The sequence below is a fragment of the Protopterus annectens genome, chromosome 2.part1 (assembly GCF_019279795.1).
Source record: "Protopterus annectens isolate FY-2018-M chromosome 2.part1, PAN1.0, whole genome shotgun sequence".
NCBI lineage: Eukaryota > Metazoa > Chordata > Ceratodontiformes > Protopteridae > Protopterus > Protopterus annectens.
In genome coordinates this window covers 1,400,013,803-1,400,029,519 of record NC_056729.1, presented here as the reverse complement: position 1 = coordinate 1,400,029,519, position 15,717 = coordinate 1,400,013,803, and the positions used below count along the sequence as shown (strand labels likewise).

General features: G+C 41.2%; 1 long non-coding RNA gene across 1 annotated transcript in view; it reads left to right on the top strand.

Annotated features, from left to right (window-relative positions):
• Positions 1 to 11,540, top strand: part of LOC122794463 — a 337,683-nt gene extending 326,143 nt beyond the window's left edge. Inside the window, exon 2 of the long non-coding RNA XR_006363645.1 lies at positions 10,742 to 11,540. This is a non-coding gene — a long non-coding RNA (uncharacterized LOC122794463). The remainder of the gene's footprint in view (positions 1 to 10,741) is intronic.
• Positions 11,541 to 15,717: the final 4,177 nt, after the last annotated feature.

Here is a 15,717-nt window from a genome sequence, read left to right as displayed (position 1 = left end):
CATTGTGATGCAAGTGTGAGCCTATGTCACTGTTTAAGGAGTTATCCACCTTTTGTAATGTACGGTCCTGCTAGTAAACTTTGTGACTATGTGCCACTGTCCTGAGGATGTATCCTGAATATGAGAGTTATGGCATTATTGTCAGCAGCCATTCTGCTGTAAAAATCAGCCTGTGGTGGTAAGGTACAGAATGAGGTAGGTCCGGGTGCTGATCCTGAAAAGAAATATGTGAATATATGGTAAGTATGATCTGTGACAAATGGAATTATTTGTACATATGGGTATTATGACATCAATTACCATGCATTGTCTGTAGATTTTCTGCCTCATAGGTTCATAGGGGTGTACTAGGCTAATGGCTCTGGAGCCTTTACAAGCCTAGCCCATAGAGGTGCCCTGGCATCATGCTGCCCAATGTTAGTTCCCAGTGCCTCTATCAAGTAGAGCCACTGGAGTGATCCCTGGGGTGAACTTTCTATTACCAATCCACTCATCAAGATTTCTGTCGAAGAGGGACAGCGAGGTGCTCTGGTTGACATGTATGGGAAGTCTATTCCAGAGCATGGGCAGTCTCTGGGTGAGGGACCTGTCCCTCCAGCATGTTCTGTTAATTGTGGTAATGAGGTTGAGGTCTCTGGTGCGTGTGGTGTGGAGGGATTGGAATTTCTTTAGATGTAGCATTTCTAACAGAGCTGGGTCAGACATGGCTTTGTAAGTCAAGCAGAGATTGTCTTTAAGTAGGCAATATGAGACAGAGAATAGCTGGAGTCTTTTGAGTCTGTCCATGTAAGACATGTATTGAATGCCTAGGATCCTCTTCATGAAGTACTTCTGTGGCCTCTGTAGCTGTTGCAGGTGTCTAGTGAAGTACATGCCAAATGGACCATTATACTTAATGATTGGTCTAATAAGGGAAGAGTAGAGAGAGACAATGACCTTTTTCTTCCTGGATGCAAAACCCTTGGTAATGAAATGTGCCACATAGAAGGACCTTCTGACCACAGTGGCAATGTGGTGGTTGAAGGATAGGTTGCTGTCAACCTGCACCCCCAGATCTCTTATAACACCTTCAGTGTTCAGTGGGCTCCCATCGATGTGGTAATTAGTGGGAACTGAGTTTTTACCAAAGGGGATGACGACGCATTTTTTGGCATTAAGCTTAAGGCCATAGTTTCAACACCAGTCACTGGTCTCAGTGAGGCCTTTCTGTAGGATGTCTGCATCACTTGGGGCATTAAAAATGGCTCCCATCTTGCAGTCGTCTGTGAACTTGGTCAGCCAGAGTCCCTTTGTGTTGGCCTGGACTTCTGAGAAGTAGATGCCGAACAGGAGAGGACCTAGAACTGATCCTTTTGGGACTCCACTCGTGACTGGTTGGCAGTCTGACTTGGAGTCCACTACTTTCACACTGTGTGTTCTATCTGTGAGCCAGTTTGCAACCCACGTACTGATATAGAGGTTGATGCCAGGTTTGGTGAGTTTATTAATAATTCCTGCATGAGGAATGGTATCAAAGGCCTTGGCCAGATCGAGGTAGGCTGTATGCACTGCCTTACCTTTATCCAGAGCCCTGGTGACTGACTCAAAGAAGTCAACCAGGTTGAACAGGCATGATCTCCCTTTCACAAAGCCAAATTGCGTGGGGTCTAGAGTTTGGAGATTTCCTATATCTTTGTTAATCAGGTCCAGGATGATGCGCTCCATAGCTTTACATATCAGACTCATCAGGTTAATTGAGTGATAATTGCCTGGGTCTGTAGTCGCTCCCCTCTATGGAGAGATGTGGTGCCAGTTCACTTTGCAGTTCATGTAGAACACATCCAAGGACATTGTCAGGTCCCATGGAAGCTGTATTCTTGGCATTGGACAATGCAGCTTTAACCTATGCTGCAGTAATGCTTGGTGCCTGGCATTCTTCCGGTATTGTGATTGGTCCTTTAGGGGGGGAGAGAGGGGTAAAGTTGGCACTGAATCTGTCAGCCAGTATGTTGGCAATATCTTTTGGCTCAGCATAGGAGGTGCCATTGTGCAGTAACTCAGAGCAAACTGGGGTATTGCCATGGATGTTCTTGATTAGCTATAGAAGGCTTTGTGATTGTTTTTAGTGTCTGCCACAATTCTGCCTTCATAGCTGGCTTTAGAGGATTTGATGAGGGATCTCAACCTTTTGTTGAGGCTAATAAGGGAGTTTTTCCAGTCTTGGGACTTCACCTTTTTCTGCAACAGTTTCTTCCTTCTGTTGTAGAGTTTATTAATGGGAGGGGACCACCAGATTAGCTTCCTTTTTTTGGAGGAGAGCATCTTAGTTCTGTTGGGTATGGCTAGTTCCATGCATTTTTGTACATATTCGTACAGTGCATTGGTGTATGATTTGGCAGTCATGCAGCTATTTTCCATTGGCATGGGTGCCATGAAGTTAGCCACCTCTGTTTTTAGGAGTACAAAGTCAGCTTTGGAGAAGGTTTTCAAGGTGGTTGCCTTTGCGGGGGGAGTGGATGAGTTGTGGATTTCCATGATGATTAGTTTATGGTCGGATCTGACCAGGGAGGGATTGACTATTGGTGTAGAGCAACAGTCACCCATGTTAGTAATAACCAGGTCAAGGATGTTGCTTCCTCTAGTGGGGTCAGAATGAGCTGGTCCAGGGCATTGGAATTCATGAATTCCAGGAAGCGTTGGGCCAGTGTATTGGTGCTTGAGTAGTTTTCCCAGTTGATGGAGAGGTAGTTGAAGTCTCCTAGTAAGAGAGTATTGGGTTGGACCCTGATTGATTCCAGGATGCTTAGGAATGTGGAGTAAAAGCCTAGGGATATGGTTGGGGACCTATAGCAGGCTATGACCTGGATCACCATCTTACCCAATGTTAGTTGTACCTGAAGTATCTCAGATGTGAGTCTGGAGGTACGCATATCCTTTATGAATATGGTGACACCACTGGTTCATAGGTTCATAGGTTCATAGGTTCATACTAGGCTATCTGCCCTAGGGCATTTATAAGCCTAGCCAGAGTGTGTTTGGCTTTCGCCACCCATTTTAAATTAATTTTGCTATGCCTTTTTTTGAGGTTAGTATACTGTGCCTCTGTCTAACAGTGACACAGAAGTGATAGCCAGGGTAAACCTACGATCTCCCATCCACTCATCAAGATTCCTCTTGAAGAGAGTCAATGTGGGGCTCTGCCTAACCTGGACTGGGATTTTATTCCAGAGTGAAGGGAGCCTCTGGGTTATGAATCTGTCCCTCCAGCATGTCCTATTTATTTCAGTGCTGAGGTTCAAGTCTCTCGAGCGTGAGCTCGATGGGATTTGGATTTTCTGAGGTGCAGCATGTCCATTAATTCCGGGTTGGACATGGCTTTATACGTCAGGCACAGATCGCCTCTGAGCAGGCGGTATGCCACTGAGTAGAGCTGGAGTTTCTTTAACTGGGCAGCATATGGCATCTGTTTGAGCCCTTTGATCCTCTTGGTGAGGTACTTTTGGGGTCTTTCCAGTTGCTGCAGGTGTCTGGTAAGGTAAATCCCAAAAGGGGCATTGTACTCAATTATGGGCCTGATGAGGGATGAGTAAAGAGGTACGATGACCTCCCCTGATCTAGATGCGATTCCCTTCATGATTAGGTGGGCTATATAAAATGTTTTTCTAACCACTTTGGCCACGTGGTTGTCAAATGAGAGATTGCTATCAACTTGGGTCCCCAGGTCCCTAATTACTTCTTCTGTACTTAATGGATTACCACCTATGTGGTAATTTGTGGGCACTTTGTTTTTGCCAAAGGGGTTGACTATACACTTTTGGCTTAGCTTGAGGCCATGGCTCTGGCACCAGTTGTCTGTTTCTATGAGGCCCTTTTGTAGCATGCTTGTGTCGGCTGGAGAGTTGATTATGGCAAACCAGTTTACAGTCATCTGCGAACTTGGTCAGCCACAGTCCTTCCGTGTTGGCCTGTACCGCCGAGAAATATATACCGAACAAGAGAGGTCCCAGGACGAAGCCTTGTGGGATGCCACTTGTAACTGGTTTGGAGTCTGACATGGCTCCAGGAATACTAACCATGTGGGTTCTGTCCTTGAGCCAGTTTGCAACCCATCTAGTGACATAGGGTTTATATTTAAGCTGGTGAGCTTATCTATAATGCCCGAGTGGGGTATTGTATCGAAGGCTTTTGCAAGGTCCAGGTAGGCTGTGTGGACCACCTTCCCTCCAATGGCCTTGGTGACTGTTTCAAAGAAATTGACCAGGTTTAAGAGGCAGGATCTGCCCTTAACAAAGCCAAACTGGGTAGGATCCAGTGTCTGTAGGTCCCCAATATCTTTATTTATGAGGTCCATGATGATCCTTTCCATAGCTTTGCAGACCAAGCTAGTCAGGCTTATGGGGCGATAGTTTCCAGGATCCATTGAGGCACCACCTTTGTGGAGAGGGACCACTGTTGCTGCACGCCACTCTTTGGGTACATATCCTGTAGTAAGGCTAAGACTGAACAGTAGTTTTATGTTTGGGTTTAGCTCTTCTTGGAGTTCATGTAGGACGAGCCGGGACACCATCTGGTCCCATTGATGCTGTGTTTTTGCTTTGGAGAGGGCTCTTACCTGAGCATCTGAGATGTCAGGGGGCAGCACTCTGTTGGGATAGATATTTGCCCTTTGGTGGGGAGAGGGGAGAAGTTTGCACTGAACCTGTCAGCTAGGATGTTGGCAATGTCTGTGGGCTCGGTGTATTTTTGTCATTTTGGACTAATTCTGAGCATATCTGGGAATTCCCACCCAGGTTCCTAACATAACTAAAGAAAGCCTTGTGATTATCCTTAGTGTCCTGTGCAATTTTTCTCTCAAGCTGGCCTTAGATGATTTTATGAGTGCCCATAGTTTTTGCTAATACTGATCAGAGATGCCTTCCTTTTGGGATTTTGCTCTATCATGTAGTAGCTTCCTCCTTCTATTGTATAGTTTGTTTATGGCTGGGGTCCACCAGACAGGACGCCTGCCTTTGGAGGATTGGGTCTTGGTTTTATTTGGGATTGATGATCCATGCATTCCTGAAGGTGTTCATAGAATGCTTATAAAGGATTCTGCAGTCTGGGCCGTATTTTCCACAGGCCCGGGCTTTGAAGGATTTCCTCGGTTTTGAGGGTGTGAAATTTGCTTTAGAGAAGTTTTTCACTGTGGTTTTCAGGGCAGGGGTGGGGTCGGATGTGAATATCCAGTGAGATTAGTTTATGGTCTGATCTTACCAGTGAGGGATACACTTCTGGTCTGGAGCATAGTGTCCCCATGTTGGTGATGATCAGGTCCAGTATGTTTTCCCTCTTGTGGGAGTGGTAACAAGTTGTTCCATAGCATTTGAGTTTATAAATTCTAGGAACCTTTGGGCTAGGGTGTTGGAGCTAGAGTAATGCTCCCAGTCTATGTTTGGGTAGTTGAAGTCACCCAATATAATGGTGTTTGGAGAGACCTTCATATTTTCCAGTATTCTCAGGAAGGCCAAGTGGGGTTCCTGTGTTTGGGAGGGTGGTCTGTAGCAGGCTATAAACTGGAAGGCAGTTTTACCCACAGTTAGTTGCACATGGATAGTCTCTGATGCTTCGTGCTGTGCCACCAACCTGGAGGTGTGGGTATCTTTGACGAATATTGATACTCCCCCTCCTTTTGTGGTTCGGTCCAAGTTTTGGGGCCGAAAAGCATGGTATGAGGTATAACCTGGTAGTGCTGGGGTGCTCTCAGGAGCCTTGAACCAGGTTTCTGTTACTGCACAGATATCGATGTTCTCCATGCTAAGGAGCACTACTAGTCTGGAGGTACGCATATCCTTTATGAATATGGTGACACCACTGCCTTCGGAGCTTCGGTCCATGTTTTGGGGCCGAAAGGTGTGGAATGAGTTTTAGCCTGGTAGCGCAGGGGTGTTTTCTGCCACTTTAAACCAGGTATCTGTTACAACACAAATATCAATGTTCTCTATTTTGAGGAGTTCTTCGAGTCAGTGCATCTTGAGATTCAGACTTCTAGCACTGAGCAGTATGACCCTCAGATTACATTTATTTATAGCTGTTATGGTGGTAATTTGGTGTTTGGAACATCGCCTAAAAAAGGCATTATAGGGGTGGCAAGAGCCTTAGCCCAGTACCTGGAAACCCATAGGTGACAGATGCAGACCATTTCTGACAGAGCATCAAGTTCTGTCAGTCATGTCATCCCAAGCAGACAGATACTGGATCCCCTTAGAATGACACCAGAAACTTAGTCAATTTTTGAAGTCAATCATTTTTTTGTTTGTACTGCGGTATCATTCTGGGTGACAGTAGAATACTGCTCAGGGCTAGTGTCATACCTGCCCAGGCCACATAATCCAAGAGCTCCACCATGCCTCTTCATGTAGTCCATGGAGGTGTGTCTCAGGTCATTCACACCTACATGGACAATGACAGAGAGTCATACTTGTACTTGTTGTGGAGTGACCTAAGTGCGTGTGTTATGTGTCGGATTCTGACACCTGATAGATAGCTGACTGTTTCTCCTTATTCAACTTAGTGAGTGGGACATCTGTGTGCCTCACTATTGAGTCATCTATGATTAGTGTATTGGGCAAGGTATTTAGCTTTAGGGGCTTAGGTTGAGGGGCACACTGTGGAGGAGGGCTATGTGTCCTGTGGTTTGTGCTGTGTTGTGGTGGTCGAGTGCATTTCTGTCTTAAAGGTCTCTGCTTTTTGGGTAAATTTCTATTGAGAGCCTCCCTGAAGGTGGGTGTGTGGTTTGTGTTTTTATGCGAGAGCTGTGATAGTGGGTGTTCTGGAAGGCTATGTGTTACATGTAGTGTGGTGCAGGTGTTGACCTTCTCCTCTTGACCAGTTAGTCCGATTTTGGCTAGAGAGTCCATAGCTTCCAATTTGGTGATATAAGTGCATCTCTCACAAGTCTGAGAGTTGTGAGGTAAGAGGAGAGATTTGTCTGTGTACATGAGGTAGTTGTTGCACTTCCTCAAAATGTCCAAGTGCACCAGGTTAATAGGAGAAAGCACAAGGAATTTCCCTTTAATCATGCCAGGAGGGGTGGTCATAACTTCTCTGCTAAGTACTGGAGCTATTTCCGTGAAGAATGACTAGTGCTGATGGCACTTAGGTGTGCTATAATAATTGCTACAAAACCCTGTTGAAGTGCAAATTGATTAGGCTATTTGAAGTGCAAGAGAGAAAGAACTAGCAAGAGCTAAGGGTAAAACTGAAGAGCAGACTTTCTGGCACCAGTAATATTTTACATCAGCTTGGTGCCGCTGCATGGATCTTAAACAAGCGCAAACCCATGCAAATGCGGGGTTTTAAACCAGAAAGTTGAAAGAGATGGAAAAACTACCCAAATGGCCAATAAAGTACAATTTCTGGGACAGAAACCATTCCTCTTGTGGTAGTGCTTACCACTCCCACTGATAAGCTAGAAGGCTTCTCTCCAACACAGAAAGGCTTGGGGGGCTCAGAATCTTACAAAAAGTCCTGGATACAGCAAATCTGTATCTGGACCAGACTAGCCAGACTAGTTACAGGAAAAGTGGGAAACAAGTGCAAATGCGGGCTTTTAAACCATCTAAGTTGGTGGCATACTTGATGATGAAACATGTAGGGATGATATGTGCACATGTCATGCCAAATATATTTTAGCATAATGCAGCAAAATGAGCTACACACTAACCATCCACACTGTCCAGCTGTGGTTGTTGTAAGGGGTCTAAATGTACTGGTGCTAGTGCCACCTGTAATAATTCCTGTGGCATCCTCATCTGCATTCATATCATCACCACTTTTAGAGAGAAGATACTCCTTGTCTGACTTTAGCAACTGAAGTGTGGAAGACCACCACCAGTGCAGCAACTGCATTCTGTCTAGCATGTGTTCTGGCACATCCCACAATTTAATTGACTTTCTTCCTACACTGTACTATGGTGTGGTTCCTTAATCCTACAGCATTAATGCCATCCACTGCTTGATTCCAGTCTTAGCTTCTTTTGTCCTCCATTTCCAAAAAGGCATTTCTCATACTTCCTCAGAGAATGTAGTTCTCCTCAGGATTCAAGTTGTCTCTCCTGTGTCTTGTTTCCTGCTGTTGTATCATGTTGTAATCAGCAATCACATATTGTGACAAAAGTGACAAAGGACACCTGCCATCCTTGTATAATACTTTCCAAAAATATTGATCATTCCACTCCATTACACGAATAAATATAAATGGTGACATCTACATTGCACCGTCACGTCTCATTTGAGGTTTTCACTTTTCTTGTTGATACTGCAAGTGTTTTCTACTCCTCTGCTGCAAGAGTAATATATATACCTGCATGTGTCTGTTGTGAAAGTGGGGTGCTCAGTAAGTTAAGTATTATGTCATGTACTTCATTAATAAATTAAAATCAGCTGACCTTTTAATCTGCACCTGTCTTTTAGCCATTAGCAGAGACCACTGACAACAGGAATCCACTTGACTCCTGTAGACCACTGAAAATTGTACCTTACACATTCTCAATCATTTTATTTATAATCCATCAAAATGCTATGAACTGTCATGTGTTACCAGTAAATACAGGCTACTGCTGAAGAGGTCTTAGTGAATTACACTGCCTTTTTCTAATTATTTCTGCTTATTCCAGTTTTTAATAATTGGTTTTATGTTGTTTAAACTTTTCATGGAGTGCTGTGGAAACACAAGAGTCCAGCGAAATCTAAAATGCTGGACTGACACCAGCTGATGTAAGTTGGGGCCATTTTAAGAAGTTATTATCTAAATGAGGCTTAGGTGTGAGCTCTACAAATCAGATAATGGCACGTGTGTATCCTCTACCATAGCCGTAAATGTATTTGGCTTGATCTAGGCAAGATGCACTTAGCTCATTAATGCATGTAAATGCCATTAGTACTTCAGTCGCACTCCAGCATAAAATACTTTGTGCATGGCATGTATTTATTTCTAAGACTGCTTTTGCCAGAGTTAACTCTGTCTGGCTGTTGTCACTACACCTTACTTGACTTCCCCTGCACAGTCCCTACTACAGGGTAGATATTTCATGTCAAAGGAGTAAATTACACCTTTCCCTAATGTATGTTTTTCAGAATTCATTGAGTAACCCCCTAAAAAGTGCTACAGGAATAAAATTCAGCATATATGAACACCCATGAAGACATGTAAAACACAACTCATCATCACATTCAAAGAATGTTACTATTTCTTAAAAAAAGAGAGAAAAAAGAAAACATTACATTTAGAAAAATAAAAACTGCAAGGGACAAACCTCTGTCATGATATTACCAAAAGAAAATATAACTGAAAACCATATGACCTGTTATTACACCAAACCTTTCCACAGCTATGATTTGATGGGTGTATTGGTTGGGCAGAGTGATTTTACACCCTTGTGGGTATGGTTCACACCTTGCATCAGACTTCTACATTTCATTCTTGCACTGGTGTTTTGATAGAATGGCATCCATTAAAGCCCAGGGTAGAGCCCCAAGTTGGTCAGAGAAGAAACCCAAATTATTTTTCTACCTAGTGCAGGAAGCATACCTACACAAGTTAGATCAAGCCATCACTGATTGTGAGTGAAAAACCTGATATATGGCTGGAGTTGCAGGTATACCTGGTTGACAGAGAGAGCTCCTGCTCTGGGGAAAAGGTGTGCTATAGGTACACTGATTGGCAGAGATGCAGCAGGGAGCAGGTGACTTTGTGAGGTGGGTTATATAGCCTCATATTTCTGTTATCTATGTTCATGCATTTAGATATGTGTATTTAGAGAAATAGACATACAAGCACATCCTCATACACACACAAATGTTTTGTGTGTGTGTGTGTGTGTGTGTGTGTGTGTGTGTGTGTGTGTGTGTGTGTGTGTGTGTGTGTGTGTGTGTGTGTGAGCACCCGTATATTACTGTGTTCTATAAGAGTGTGTGTGTGTGTGTATATATATATATATATATATATATATATATATATATATATATGTATGTATATATATTAGAAATCAGTTTTAATGCATTATTCAAGGCAGTAAAAATGGAATGTTTCATGTCATGTTGCTGCCATGCCAAAGCATACTTGAAGTATTTGTTAGGGACTGTTTGTTTCCTGTTTTTGTTAAACATTGCAGTTCAGTAATACAATGGCAGTAATTGTTGTGTGCTAATTGCTTCATAAATTGTACTGTGTAGTCATAGGTAAAATTCAACTTGTACTGCAAAAGCTATTGGTGATTTCCAAAAGTTTCCTCCATTTCAGCAATGGCTGACTAGACCAAGGCACCACACCCAAGGAGACGATGAAGGCTATGCAGAATTTGGATGCACTACATAATAGTGAGTAACATTGCATTACTGCAATAAATAAGGCCACCTTAATAACATACAAAATTAAACAATGAATTACCATACCATGGAACTAATGGCAAGAGTCACATAACACACAGCTAAGCATTGATATAAATATGTCATTCTGGCTTAAACTGGTGACTTGAAATTGCTCATAAAGTTAGCAACTCTTGCAGGAAAGTAGCCTTTCTACTTGAAACTGATTGTTTGGTTTGACTGGCATTGTAGCTAAAGTTTTAGAAACCGCTCAATGCATTAATACACAAACCTTCCTCCCCTTTCACAGATACTGTGGTGCCTCTAAATGTATCCACTCAGGAATGCTCATTAATGACTGCAGTGATCATATAAGACAGATCATGGCTTTCTAAGCTTGTTTTCTGTTCTGTTACAGATTTTAAGAGAACAGACTTACTTACTCTATCTGCCCAGCAGCATGAATGATTCAACTCCTCAAGAGCAAGAATAAGAAAAGATGCAAGCAGCAGCAGAAGGAATGACTGCTACTTCAGCTCCTAGCAACTCACAGAAACATCACGTTGCACTAAGCAATACAAACTCAAGCAGCACTTACTGAAGAGACATTTATATACAGAATGACTGGCAATCAGCATTAGGTAGCAGCATGAAAGGTCAGGCAGCTCTACAAATGAGACTACAGGCCTGGACCCTTTAGACAGACCAGCACATATCACATTGCCTTTAGCTACCCGGCTGGTTCACATAACAGTCCCCTCCTCTATGTCTGTTCTTGACAGACTGGTACTGATATTGAAGAGGCAGTCCAGACACACACAAAGCTCGAGAGTGACTCAAGTCAACATGCCTGACATTAAACTTACTAACTCTACTACTCAGAACTGTGTGGTACTGGCTTTTTAAAATGACTACACTAGTTTTAGACTTTGGACACATCTGCTATTTTGAACATGGTGAACACCAAGAAGCGTCTCTCTCTATCTCTCTTTCATGGGTTCTATAACTGAACCAATGAAAGTGGAAAATTGTATCCATGTATGGTCAAATTAGAGCAGCAGAGCAGGTACAAGTTGTTAGGCTAAAATATGAATATTCCACAAAACGTGAATGGGGGTTAAGGGGTGTGAAGGAAAGGGAGAAAGTCATTTATTTATTCATTTATTATTCAAACTGTCACCTCTATTCTCTATTCAGAATGGAACCATTTTATTATGTCTACTATACTCATAAATCAGTCATTTCAAAGAGTCAATGGTTTCTTCTCTTTATGACTATCCCTTTTCATCCTACACTTCGAAGAATACAAAAAACTCTATGGCATCTTGGGGAATATTAATAATAAGTAAATTTATTTTCTTAAATCTGAGTAGTTTGATCTGTAGAATGAATTTCTTTCTTTTCTTTAAGAATATGCTATCATTTATCAAGTATCATTTATCAAATCATCCTGTGATCCTTCCATGTATTTTGAAAACCTGTCTAGACAGTATGCAGAATTTGTTCTTTTTGGAGAATAGGTTTTATACCAATACAGACTGACTGTGTATGAAGAGAGAACTGGAGTTTTTTTTTTTTTTTTTTTGTTATGAATGACTATCTTTAAAGTTATTTATTTTGGAAACCAGACTGACTTTCAGCAAATAAACCATATCTACTTATTTAGCTTTTTGTGGTGGATAAAAGGATATATAGACTAGAACTTGAAAAAAATGATATTCAAAAGCATCAATTTATTTTCTGTAAAAATTAGTTTTGGTTTAAGAGGAATTCAAGTAGAACTTTTCAATCTTCTGTAGCTACTTACCATAAACAATTTTTTTTCTGAGTGATCTTGAAGTTATGTCAAATGGGACAGAATTATAACCATATGTTCAGTAAGTTGTTCAAGAACCATATATTTTAAATCAAGCAATGGTGCCAAGACTTCTATGTTTTGTGACTGTGCATGCATACTGCTTTACTTCTACAATGATTATTATGTTGTGTTACCACCATGCATTTCACTGCCAAGTCTTGAACTCAGTTCCCTATGCACTACAGGCAGAGCAACATACCACTATGCCAAATCAGCAGTTTCCTGAAAGACAGGAAGACTGAAACTTAAATGGCTATCATTTAGTGAATTCATTTCTCACTTCTCACCATAGCTCTAAACCTCTTAGCACAAAAAAAACCTGGACAAAGCCAATAATGGGGGAATACAGAATTCAGTTCTCACCATAGCTCTCAACATCTTAGCACAAAAAACCTGGACAAAGCCAATAATGGGGGAATACAGCCCTAAAATAGGGACACATTTCAAATACTGATCTTATAAACTTAGAAAATTGCTAGAATAAAAGGTTTTGTGTTACCATTTTTTTTCTGAAGAATATGAAGTCTGAAATTCCAATGCCCGTAATTATTTAATGAATTCAATCCTTCAGTGATTTGCCATAAAAATCCTGAAAACCACAGATTTAATGAGAAACAGAACAAAAATATGAGGCATAAATTCACAAGTGGTGGTGGCTAGGGACTTTGCGGTCTTATTTACCTGTACCCAAGGTACAGGGTTTGAGCCTGAGTACCTCTAGCCACCAGGTGTATTCATATGGGGGTACACACACACACACACACACACACACACACACACACACACACACACACACACACACACACACACACACACTCTCTCCATGCAATTCATAAAATGGGGTAAGACTATTCTATTCAGTCACCCACCCGGCAGGCCTAGTGATTCATGCATAGAATCCATGTTCAAATGCTTCTGAAGGATCATACATGATTTTCAAACCATACAACATCTACACAGGAGCTGGCTCCAGCAGTGTGACGTACCAGACTGCAGCTGCATGCAAACAGGCAATGATATGCCATACTGTTTCCCAATGTAGTGATCCCCCTTCCCTGCTGAAGCCGTCTTCAGCATATAGAGCTAAGTAACAGATCACTGCAAAAGTAAAAAAAAATAGATAAAAACTATTGTATGATAGGAAAAAACAGATTTCCCCATGGTATAGGCACAAACTTTCTACCAGAGCCATACTTGCCCAACCCCCACAGAGTGATGTTGTCAAGGTCCTACCAGTGGGAGCTCATCTTCATTAAAATATTATTATGGCCTTGGCTGTACCATCCTACCTGAAGAACGAAACCTTTTTATGGATCACTTATAGATATGAAGGTAGAGCACAGAGCAATGAAGAAACACAGCTTAGTGAAGTAGTATACCTTTCTGAGTAGCTACTACCTTGCCAAGCTGCTATATTATATACCTGCTACATTTTCTCATTGCGTAGTATAGCACTGTCATATGACACACTGTTTGTCCCTACCCAAAGCACAGAAGCATACAGTACTCAGTGGTATACTATGTACTCCTATGCACCATGCAACAGTTGGGCTTTTTATTGGTTTCTGTTAACAGTCAACAATTCACTTTTTTAATGAATGCCAATGTCCTTACTCGTTGCTGGTCTTAGTCTTAAAATGGCCAGAATGTTTGCTAAAAGAAATTTCTGAATTCATGTCTTTAAATCATGGATCTCAAAAATGGGATGTATGAAACACAGTAAATGTAATATATATCTGCACAAGCACACTATGTCTATGAATAATTGAGCCCTTTTCAAATAATGTAAAACTTATTTGAGTATTTGAATGTAATTCTGTATTAGAAAGATTTGCTGAATACTTTGAAAACTTGAGTATTTGAATGTAATTCTGTATTTGAACCATTTGCTGAATACTTTGTCAAGACACAAAGCAATAATTTCTGTATCTTATTGAAAGTGTTGCAAAGACTGTGTTGAGAATTAACAAATCAAAATGTGAGTCTGATAAATTGCAGCCTGACTGAATATCTTGAAAAATATTCTGGAGAAGGAAGAGACAACACCCTTCCAGAAGAAGGTGAAGGTCATTCATGAGTAGCATCTCCAAATACTGGAAACGGTTACAGTCTCGCACACACACACACACACACACACACACACACACACACACACACACACACACACACACTTGGAGAGACTGAAATACACAGCAGATAGAGAAAATACAGACAAAAATACTTTAAGCTTAACTGCTTGCTAACTCCATTCACGATACCTTAAGCTCTGCTCTGAAAATATACAGTAGATAATTAGAGAAAATACAGATGAAACTCTGAAAATACGTTAAGCTTAACTGCTCCATACTCCATTCATGATACCTTAAGCTTAAGCTCTGCTCTGAAAATAAATACCTTAAGCTCATTTCATGAAATAACTCCATTCACAATGAAGGCCTTAAGCTCTGGAAACATTCAAAGAGCTCTGCAGTACCATACCAATGCTGCACTTCCTGCTCACAGACAGCTGGAAATCCAAATCCATTCCAACAGTCAAACAGTAGCAACCAGCTGCAAATGTGTGCGTGTCAGCTCTTGAGCTTAATTCCAACAGGCTGACGGAGCTGACGTCATTGCTCACATGATGACGTCAGCTCAAACGCGAAAGAAAAAATAAAAAGAAATAAAAAAAGCTGGGAATAATCGTAAATGAAGGGGTGCCACTCATGAATTGTGGCACCCCATTATTTGGACCGCAAAACTTGGTAAAAAACAAGTAATGTGGTACATTTGGGAGGTATGTGCATATATATATATATATATATATATATATATATATATATATATATATATATATATGAATTAAAGGAGTTCAGCAACTGCATTCACCAAGTTCTACTGCCAGGATTATAAATTCTTCCCATTATTCATATTTTTGGCCAGGGCTGGGATTCTGAAAAAACACTTATTCTCACCCACAAAGGATACTTGCATCTAAGCACAAATAGAAATATACATTTTTTAAGTTCAGCACCTCAGCATATGCAGCATGTAAAGTCCAGAAATATCAAGGCAGCACCAGCAGAAATCCAAACTTGAATATTTTCAAAGTACTCTCCAACACAGTTTCTTCAGCCAAAGGAGTAGTTTATTCACAAGCAGATAAAAACTGGTAAAATGGGTAAGCGCTTTCACAAACCAACTGTTTGCTTCATCAGACCATCAGGTAACAGGTATTTAACACAAACTGAGTGTTCTGTTTTGTGCAAAGGACTTTCTTTTATACCTGGTCAAACTTATTTATTTTATGTATTTGCAGTTGGTTTACCATGATAGTCCATTGGGTCAAGATGAACCTATTTTCAATGGAGTCCTGGTGAGAAAAGCTCCAAACAAGCAAAGTTACAGTAATGATTTAGATTACAATCATTACAAATACTACAGACTGGTGAAAAACATTACAGATAGTGAAAAACATTACATATAATACAGACTAGTGAGAAGCATTATAGATACGACAGACTTCTGTATTATCTGATGTGTTAGTAGACATTAAA